The sequence below is a fragment of the Heterocephalus glaber genome, unplaced genomic scaffold (genome assembly GCF_053883595.1).
Source record: "Heterocephalus glaber isolate CG9 unplaced genomic scaffold, H.glaber_assembly_v1.0 deba00001673, whole genome shotgun sequence".
Classification (NCBI taxonomy): domain Eukaryota; kingdom Metazoa; phylum Chordata; class Mammalia; order Rodentia; family Bathyergidae; genus Heterocephalus; species Heterocephalus glaber.
Window position 1 is genome coordinate 13,971,823 of NW_028258410.1, and position 11,231 is coordinate 13,983,053.

The following is an 11,231-nucleotide window of genomic DNA, read 5'->3' on the forward strand; positions in this document are numbered from 1 at the left end:
CATAGGAGCCAGAATATGTGGTATTTGTCTTCTGTGCCTGAGTTTACTTCAGTTAACACAGTAAATTCCAATACCATCTAAGAGAGGACCTGCGTCTACTTCCTGGCTGAATAATACCCCATTGTATATCTATACCACATTTCCTTTATCCATTCATCCACTAATGAATACCTCCTGCCTTAGTCACTCTCATGTCTCTGACCCTCAATACCTAAAACCACAATTTAAAGGAGGAGAAGTTTATTTGGACTCATGGTTTTCAGAGGTTCCAGTCCATACTCCATCATCTCCAAAGCAGAAACAACATGATGGGCTTAGCAGAGGAAAACTGTGCAAAATCCTGGCAGCCTAGAGGCAGAGAGAAGGGAGGAGCCAGGAGGGAGACACGCCCTTCCAGATCACACCCGGAGAGATTTGCCTCTTCCGACCAGGCCCAGCTCCTAACAGTGCATTCCGTCACAGGCCCCCATTGCCCGGTCATCTTCCAGAAGCCCCGCCTCTGAATGCATGAGAGTTTTGGGTGGCATTCTTATCTAAACCATAACACCTCCATTGATTCTGTGTCTTAGCTATTGTGAACAGTGTTGGAGGAAACATGGGAGTGCACGTATCTCTTTGATGTAATGACGTCATTTCCTTATGGTACAAAGTCAGTAATGTGATAACTGATATCCTATTTATTTATTTAAATTTATCATCTTTAATCTCATTACAAAACAGTAAAAATAAATGAGTCAGCAGACTGCCCTAAGAATGAGGGAGTAATCTTTTCTGGTATGAATTTTCCTATATGCAGTAAGTGAAGTAATGTTCAGGAAAGCTTTACCACATGGTTTACATACACAAGGTTTCACATAGGTCACTTCAAGTCTTCAAACAAATGAGTGACTATCTCCTACTTTCTCACATTCATTGGGTGTCTCCTCAGTGTGAACCTTCACAAGTTGCCCAAGATTAGAAAAAGCCTTGCAGATATTCCCATATTCTTTATCTTCATATGTTTTCTCTAGTGTGGATTTTCACAGGTCTTGGAATGTAGGCTGGACAGATAAAGGCTTCCCCACATTCCTCACATTCATACAGTTTCTCTCCTGTGTGGCTTCTCACATGTCTCTGAAAGGAAGAGGGGCAACTGAAGGGTTTTCCACATTCCAGACATTCATAGGGTTTCTCTCTAGTGTGTTTCCTCATATGGATACTCAAGGAAGAGGAGGAATTGCAGGCTTTCCCACATTCCTTACATTTATAGAGTTTCTCTCCAGTGTGTGTTCTCACATGTACAGTGAGTTTTGAGGACTCAATAAAGGCCTTCCCACACTTTACATTCATAAAGCTTCTCTCCAGTGTGAATTCTGATATGTATTATAATGTGAGAAAAAGAACTAAAGCCCTTCTCACATTCCTTACACTCATAAGGCTGATCCCCGCTATGAAGTTTTTTGTGCTTGGAGAGTGATGATGAATAAAGGCCTTCCCATATTCCTTACATTCACAGGGCTTATCCCCACTATGAATCCTTTTATGTTCTGTGAGGTGTGAAGAAGTACTGAAAGTTTTCCCACATTTCTTACATTCATAGTTTGTCCTTCCACTATGAATCTTCATATGTGCCCTAAAGAATGATTAACAACTGAAGACCTTGGTACATTCCTTACATTCATACGGCTTCTCTTCAGTGGGGGTCATTATACGCTTCTTAAAACAAGCAAGAAAACAGAAGGCTTTCCCACATTCCTGACACTGGTAGGGTTTGCTTCCAGCATGAGATCTGACGTGATTCTTAAGGGATGAATGAAACATGAAGGCCTTTCCACACTCATGACATGCATAGGATTTTACTTCAGTAGGTCTCTTGAGCACACTGAGATTTGGAATTTGTTCACACTGATTTTCTTCATTACATTCATAGACGTTGTCCAACATGTGACTCAAATGTCTCTCGTGGCTTTAGTTCTGCTCATCAACACCATGGGGTTCCCAATTTTCATTTAGATAAAGGAATAGGAACCAGTTCTTTTTAATCTTACTATTTCCTGTTCCTTGGATATTTTCTCTCCATCAATATCTTGAAAAGCAACTAATTTGTGAGTTTTGAGTCTCAAAACCTGAAACTTCCTGGTGCTCCTCCGTACAAGTGCCCTGGATAAGTCCCCCCCTGTACCTTCAGCAGATCCTCCTCTTGTTCCCACTGGGAGATCAGATGAGGTAGGAGTATCTGGTACCCTAGTGAAGCCAGGTTCTGGAAGGTCTCCAGCATCACATTTCTGTGGAGGTCCTTCTGAATAAGGTCCAGCAAAGCTCATTCCTCTTTGGTAAAGTAGACAGTCACGTCTTCAAAGGTCAGTAAGTCCTGTATCATATTTTTCGGTAACTCAGCAGCTCTTCTTGCTTTCTCCATGTCCCCCAGCACGAAGAAATCCAGCAACCTGCGGAGTAACAGCAACATGGAGATTCCTGTCCTCTGGCCCCAAAGCAGAGATGCTTTCCCTTTTTCAGATGTGCTCAGAGATGCAAGGTGACATGGCTGCCACAGATCCCAGGTCTGATACCCCATTTTAAAGATGCAAAACTAAGGCATGGAGAGGTGAATTGGCTTGCCAGGATTTCTCAGGCAGCCTGGGCCCAGTGTAAGTACTGTCCCTACATTCCCTCTCCCATCTGATACCGCCACGCAAGCCTGAAAGCTTTAAAATAACTCTAGAATTAGCACAAATCAAGAATTAGAGGTGATGGTGGTGGTGGTGTGCATGTGTGTATGCATATGCATGGATTTCTAAGGAAAGCAAGAGATGAATATTTTACTTAGGTCAGTCTAGATTCCATTTACTTTGGGATGCATCTCTATCCCAATAGAATTGCTTTCTGCATTTTTGCATACTGTAGGAGTAGATGTTGAAGTTTGTTTCCAGTAATAAAATGCTGCAATTGTATATACTGTGAGATAACCCACAAGCCAGGAGATAAACATTCCTGTTTAGATATTGACAAAAGGTGCAACTGCTAAAAGCAAGCTTCTGTTTCAGCCCAGTCTAATTAAGCCCTGAATGTGTGCAAAATCACGAGCACAGAGTTTTGCAAAGTATGTTATCAGCCTCTGGTTGGAGCTACACTTTGGCAGCTTATGCCCCCCAAAGACAATTCTGTGATACTTGTATTGTTAAATGTGATTTCCAGCAGCATCTGTAAAGTGAGGCAATAAATAGCTTGTGACTTTTGCTGGAGGCAGCAAGCGCCACTTTGCATGGGTAGTAAAATCACAAAAGTTGCAGGTACATCAGAAAGCAGCGGTGGTGTCAGATGGAAGGGATTCATACCTGAATGAGCAATTAGCATCACACTCATCAGAGAGGAGATGACATATGTGCAGCTACTTTCTTCTGAAGAAGCAGAATTTCTTCCCATCTCTAAAGATATCTCTTAAGGGGGGGGGGGGTTCTTTTAGAGGGCACCACGTCCTCTAAGAGTCTCATGAGCAGTGTGAATCTGTAGCTAAAGAATCTATGAAGGCATGTGTGACAGGGATTATAGATTTCCTGCCTCCCCACACCTTGGATTTGGGGCCTTTTAAAATCATTTAAGCAGGTGGCCTTGTTCTGTGCTGCCCTTTCTCCATGGAAGGCTCCATTTCTGAAAGGCTAAGTGTGTAAATGAGGATGATGCTTTTAGATTTACCTCTTTTCTTTGCATCAGATGCTTCTTCATTGAACTGCAGAGAATTTGCAGGCTACAAGGAGAAGAGAACATTACAGAGAGCCACGTCCAGATGCAAGTCACATACAGACACTACGATGCTCAGCTGAGGGTATGATTCTGCAGTGGTCTGTGGAGCCCTGCCCACAGGCCCAGAGTGTGCCTTGACCATGCGAATGGACACAAAATGGACTGCTGTGTCCTTGGAGACACCTGAAGATGGTGGGGGACAAAGAATTGCGTGGAGGCTTCTATCAGCTTGTGTTACTTTTGTGGCATAGAGTGACATCACATCTCCAATCTCTTGTCTCATTTGGGATATTGAGGAATAAACTTCCCTCCATATTTTGGTAGAAATGTAAAATTAAGAAAGCAAGGGTAATTTTTGAATGAAGAGATTGTTAACAAGGACAGCGGAGACATCTCTTCCGGAGCTGCAGATGTGCTGTACAGGCCGGGACCTGTAGCTGCTCCCATACTTGGGCGTGGTGATGATCTTGGCCTATTTATTCCACTTGCTTCTCTTACAGAGGAGAATAGGATGTCGTATTGGCAGAGGGTGTGACGACCATTGGGAGGTTTGCCAGGGTCTTCGTCATCAGGGAGGGAGGAGCCAGAAGAGGTTTGTGGGATGGTGTGGGGCCTTTGCAAGAAACAAGGACATGAGGGCTTTTCAGGGGGTGCTGCTCACACTCACACTCACACTCACACTCACACTCAGAACATACACGGACACAGAGATAATGGATGTTTCCATACAAGCCGGTGTCCGGAGTGACTTTCTGGGCAGCATCTTAGGGCTTTGACCACTGTCTCTTCATGCATACAGGCTCCAGATAGTTTGTGCTATACACCGGACTACTGGTAATTTATACACCTCATTCTACTAGTTTAGGGTACATGTGTATAGATCCCTCTGGCTGCGAGGCTTTCTCAATTCCCCCAGCTCCACCCTTCTCTTGATGCAGCTAATTCCCATCACACTTCAACCTCAGCTCAGGCAACAGCCCCCCTTTTCAGGAATCTCATCTCTGCTGCAGAGGAGCGTGTTGTGGGTAGGCCTCTTCCATCGTGCTACAGCCCATATGCTGACATTTGAGTCTTTGTTGTGCTAATTCATTTACTTGTTTCCTCTTCCTCTAAATTCCAAGTTTCTAGAGGGCAGGAACTATATTTTGTTCCACTGTGATTTGCACAGTGTGTTTCCCAATATACTCATACATATGGCAAAGGATCGGATGACTGAAGAAAACCAGGATGATGAACGTTGGGTGAAGAATTTGAATGAAGTGGAACAATTCAGTAATAGCTAACTATTGCAAAGAATATCTTTCAGTCAAAAATGATTATATTTACAAAGGTAGAGAAAAAAATGTGAATCAGGAGTTTTCATTTGTTCTTAGCAAGCATAATGACATTAACTGTTAGTGATCACCAAGGGGCCCAGTGTATAATAGTAACTTAGAATCTAGAACTAAACAGACAGGGTTCAAGGCCAACCTCCAATACCTACTCAACAAACACCCATGTAAATTTATTGAGCTCTTCCTAATCTCCATTTAAATCTCCATTGCTGTTAAAAGAGAGTGATGCACACCCACCCTCTTTGGGTATTGGGAAGATTAAATGGAAAGGTGGCACACTCAGTGGTGAGTTGGCACTGGTTAGTAACCAATTAAAGGTAAAGAGCAGAATGTGGGCTTCCATACCCAATATGAGCTCAGGTTATTGAGTTCTACTGGAAGGACGTTGCATTTGCTTAATAATTTTCTCCCAAACTGAGACTGTAGGACAATATTATGATGGGTAATTGCCATTCTATGTTCTGCTTAATAAATTAATTTTATAGTTTCAGTTTTGAGCAAATGCATTTAATCTTTATTCATTAGCATTCATGAGCATTTTCCACAATTCTAGCATTTCATAAACATCAAAGCATTTAATACTGAATGAATGTTTTAAATACACATACACTCACGTGTGAACATTGGGGTAATTATCACTACCAATATTTACTATTTATTTATGAGCTTCTTTTGAGCAAGAGACATAAAACTTGTCTAAAAAGAAGTATGGGAAGAACACCTCATGTCACTTTTCTTCTAGAATTGATGGCCAAAGCTGGGCTGCTGTATCCAGATTTATTTCTACTGCGCATTTCACAGGAGGTCAAGAACATGTTTGTTAATTTACTTCTCTAGCTACCACTGAACATTAAAATAAGAATTATAGCAATGGTCACGTAACCACAGTAAAAGGGTAGTAGGGAATTAATCTAGGAGCAACTATCTGGGGCATGAGGAAATCACAGTCAGACCGCTGTCTTCAGTGATTTCCCAAGATAGCTTCAGTCAAGCTCATTAGCTGTGTGGAAGACCAGACAGGCCTGATAGAGCTCCAAAATGGTGATATAAAATGACTTTTGGATGAATAGAGTCCAAAAACCAGGAGAAAGTTTTGTGCTAAATTCTTATCTTGGCTTTGACCTCAAAACTCCGTAAGAAGTAGGTCATTCAGAACTTGGGGACCATGAATGTTCCAGAAGCTCTGGAACTCCCTGTCTGTGTTAACGTGTAGGTACATTTTTCTAGGATAACCATGCTCGATTGTCATCAAATTTTCAGAGGGGTTTATGAATACAAACTTAGTAATAAGACAAGTAGACACTTTTAAAAATTCCTTTCTTTGAGAGAATCAGAGGCTCCTGGATGGAAAGATTGTAGCATTTTTGCTATGAAAACCTAATCATATAAAGATTTATGACACTTTTTAGAGAAAATCCTTTACTTCCATTTAAAAAAAAAACTTTTCATCTTTCCTGAGATTAGGAAAATAGGTAGGTACCACAGGCAATGTCCTATTGATCTAGAACAGTGTATCTCACACAGTGTTTTTAAGAATCAGTATGGAATAGTTGTACATTGAAACTTTGATTATAAGATCAAATATATTTTTAAAAATACTACACTTTCTATAAGATTCACAAAGCACATGAACATGTAGGAAACTAAGCAATTCTGCCCTTAAGAACCTGCTTACAATTTTTAAACATAGTGTTTTCTAAATGACTTGACTGTAAAGTTCCTAAAAGATAATTCTTCCTAGGGATGCATTATTAGGAATGCTGACCTAATAAGTTTCAACTTTCATTCCTCGAGGCACATTAGTGGTCTTCACTGGGTTCTTATGAAGTACATACATTTTGGTTACATTTCAGGGTGAGTAGGAAGATTTAAATGAGGACAGAAAGAAGTGATCCTATTTTTTAACGGACAGGAAGGAGGTACGGTTAAAAAGAGTTGGATTTTGTGCTAGATAAGTACAGGAAAGCAAAGACAAGGAAGGATGTTTGGGGACTTACAGATGTCTGAGTAGGGGTTCATTCATGCATTCATTTATAAATTCAGGAATAATTATTGAGACTATCCACAATAATAGAGATTCCTGTGAATTATCATGGGAATACCTGACAATATAAAGGAGGCTGGCAGACAGTATCTAACGAGCAGTTACTCAAGATCAAGTGACATTAGGAGACATGTAGTAGATAAATACACTACAGGCTAATGCACTATATGCTCAGTGTAGGTTCACTTGCTCTAAAAGACACAGAAAACCCAAATATTTTGGCGGAACTGAGGAAATCTTAAGTAAGAGATGATGGTTGAATGACATTCATATTGCAGTTGAATAAATTAAGTCTGTAAGTCTCACAGGAAATTAAATCTCATAGGAAGGCTAACATGGGTGTGGGGAAGACACAGCAGGAAGATAGGCAGCTTAATAAAGTGAGAATTATGCCAGTTTAGATTTTGCCTAATGGTGCTTTGGCGTCAGTCACCAAAAGCCCAAACTCAAAATAGTCAAACAATAAAGAAATGTTGTATCGCACCCAATAGTGACTTTAGGGGGCTATTCATTCATTTTTTGCTGTTGCTTCATCTGCCATCTTCCATTCTGAATTTATTTTTATGCTGTCAGCATGATGGGTGCAAAAGTTGCAGGCCTTCCATTTAGCGAAACAAGGATTCCAAGAGAATGTCCTGCTCTGAGTCTTTTGTGGGAGCAAGAAGGTCCTCCATAGGAGTGTCCTGAGACATGTCTCTTTATGAGTCACTTGGCAATTTCTAAGCCAATCTACAGCACGGGGGCTGCAAACCAATTAAGTCTGTTTGGAAGCCTGCTGTCTTCACAGCACAGGGGCTGCATGGAGAAGTGGCAGACACCTCAGTAAGACCAGGGTCCTTTCAGAAGAGAGAAGGGATGAGCAGACATTTAGGAGGCGTCCCACAGTATCTACTTTAGGAGATCATTAAAAGGGGGTGCAAGATTCTTCACCAGAGGCAGGTGACACTGTCTTTTCTCCATTGCAATGACCCCAGTTAACACCCTGGGAATAGGCAGTTGGTGGTTACGGTCTCTCCATTCTCGGTTTGTATTTTAATTCAATAAAAATGAGCAGATTGGAAATGTTGAACATCATGTTATAATAGATCCCTCAAACTTAGAAGGTGCCGCTCAAAAAGCCTCTTTTATGAGTCTTTTTTCTCCACTAGCATTTAATGTGGATTTTTCTAAGAACATGAATTCTAATATCAGATATGCTCAGAGTCTCATATGGGGCTATGCAAAGCTAGGTTTGTAGAAAAATTATCAGATGGTGTGATGATTTGACACTGATCATCATTTCAGCTTAATGACACCCTTCAAAATATCATGATCGAATTAATTCACATAAATAGAGTTCCAGGTCTTCGTTTTATGTAGAGAAAGAAAAAGCCCAAGCACATCAATCTTTTGTTTTTCATATTGATTAACATTAATTGCTTAAAACTCTGATGCTAGCAATATCTTACTGATTTATGGTTTATGAAAGCTATTGATATATGTGGAGATGCAGTGAGGAATCTTTGTAGCCATGATTACAATAGATTGCTATGGGGATTAATCTAATTATTGACTAAGCACTAGTGATGAACTCTGGTAATGAAAATACCATATGCTCACGAGGGGGCTATGGGACTAAAATAATGGCTGACTCTGACAGCATAAATTGGCTCTTCTTTTTCTTCCCCTCTTAAGTAGAAATTCTCAGTAGTGAGCTTTCAGGAGCAAAGGACGGATGACTTGAACTGTTCTCTACTCTCTTGCCTCAATTTTCCTTCTTTGATTATTAGTTGGAATTTCCAGTTGAATTCTTACCATTTCTTTTTCCTTACTCTCTAAACAATTCACTTTTAAGGATCCACCAACCAAAATTACAAATGCTTCAATTTAAAAGCAAAAAGACTGTAATGTTTTTTATTTCACAGCTTATGTTCTTGAGCACTAACTTGTGTACCATCAAGAAGAACTAGTGGATTCTGAGTACAGTGAGTTCTCCATGATAAATCCCCACAGCTGGAATATTTAATATGGTTTCTGTTTTCCTTTTTCCAGCCTGATATAGTTAAGTATTGTTATTTTTCCCCATCTTTCAGGTAAAGAAACACACTTAGACAAGGAAATTGTCTGAACTAAGCCAGTTTGACTTTAACATAAATTCCCTTACCTTCATTGTTCTTCTAAATCTTAATTTTAGGCATTTGAGGTGTGAAGGATCATAGGAAACATTTAGTTCAATAGCATCATACTCTATGTTGGAAAACTGAAAGCTCTTCTTCTAATATCAGCAAGAGCGTGAGTAGCATACCCACTATTGATGCTTTCATTCAACTTATTACTGGAAGTCTTACCCAGAGACATTAGGAACGAAAAAGAAGTAAAAGGCATCTAAATAATTATGGAAATACTGTAGTACTATTGTCTCTATATATTCATCTCCTTTTCATCACTGTGATCAAATACCTGAGTAAAACAATGTAGAGAAGGAAGTATTTATTTTGTTCTTTTAATTTTAATTTTATATTTTTATTAATTTTATTGGTACATTTTAGGTATACAATATAATGACATTTATCATTGGAAATGTGCACCTTTACATAATCTCTCTTGGTTCTTATTTTTCCCCCATTCCCCTGCCCTCCCTTCACCCCCTCCATCCCTCCCTATTTACAAAGACTTGTTTCCAATTTTTCATTTTCTCCTATTAATTTCATTCCCTTCTTTGCTTTCCCCTACCCCTCCCACTTCCCCTTCCCCTTTGCCCTTTTTCTTCCTATTTCACATTAAGGAAGTATTTATTTTGGCTCACAGTTTCAGAGTTTTTAGTCCATGAGCATCTGGCAGCAAGGTAGAAATATTATGGTGAAGGAGAGGGCAGAGGAAAGCCACTTACCTCATGGCAGTCAGGAAGGAGAGAGAGGAAGATAGAAGAGAGAGAGAGAGAGGGAGAGAGAGAGGGAGGGAGGAAGGAGCTGGAGATCAGTATGTATCCTTCAAAGTTATGATTCCAGTGCTTACTTTCTCTCTCCAACCAGGCCCATATCCTAACAGCACATTCAGCTATGAATTCATGAATGCATTGATCCATTGATGAGATTAGTACCCCCATGATCCAGTCACCTTCCAAAAGCCCCACCTCTGAACACATGTGTCTTTTGGGGAAACATTTTTTCTTTGAACCATGACACTACTTGTGGATGGATTAAACATATAGGAAAAACAATCCTAAAATTCATATGGAACTCACAATGACCTAGAATAGCCAAGGCTATATTTAAAAAGGAGAGAAAACTGAAGGGATCAGTTCAGGGTTAGGGTCACTACTTGATTTCAAAATATTACCAAACTATAGTGAGTAAAAAATGGCACTGCCATAAAGATAGCCGCATAAAGCAATGCAATAGAATAAAGAGCCTAGGAATAAACTCATGGATATATGCTCAATTGGTCTTTGACAAGAGCATCAAGGTTAGAAATGGGAAAAGGATAATCTCTTTAAAAAATGTTGGGAAAACTGAATGTCCATGTGCAAAAGAATGAAATTCAATCCCTATCTTACTTCAGGCACAAAAGTCAACTCAAGATGAATTAAAGACTTAAATGCAAGATATGAAGGTATAAAACTCCAAGAAGAAAGCAGGGATTTTTCTTCTAGAAGAAAACAGCTTGTTGACAACATTTCATTTTCTAGAAGGAAGTCAAAATTTTGGGAAAGTGAAGTACTTGCCGAACTAATTACACTCGGAGAGTAGTACTTACTTTTATTGATGCAATCAAATCACGGAACAAATATTTAACTTGTGGGTTTCCTATCCTGGACACTGGCAATATGGTAATGGAACAATAGGCTAAGATCTTACCCTCATGGAGTTAAGTTTGTAAGTGAAGAGTTAGACAATGGATATACAAATAGGTAAACGATAGAGGCTAACAAGAAGGGAACACATGCTGTGGAGTGGAATAGTTTGAGCGTTTAGTAGAGTGACCTAAGAAGTCCTCACAAGAAGGTGGCATCTGAATAAAGTCTTATAGTTGCTGGTGAGGTGAGTAGAAATGGTATATGGGGAGAGAGAATTCCGGGCAGAGGGAAGAGCAAGTATAAAGGCCTGAGGAAGGAACATGGTTGGCTAGGATAAGACATGTCTAAAAGACTTATG

At 40.0% G+C, this 11,231-nt stretch overlaps 1 pseudogene; it reads right to left on the reverse strand.

The window, feature by feature from the left end:
• Positions 1–872: 872 nt before the first annotated feature.
• On the reverse strand, positions 873–2,446 carry LOC147822173 (uncharacterized; annotated as a pseudogene).
• Positions 2,447–11,231: the final 8,785 nt, after the last annotated feature.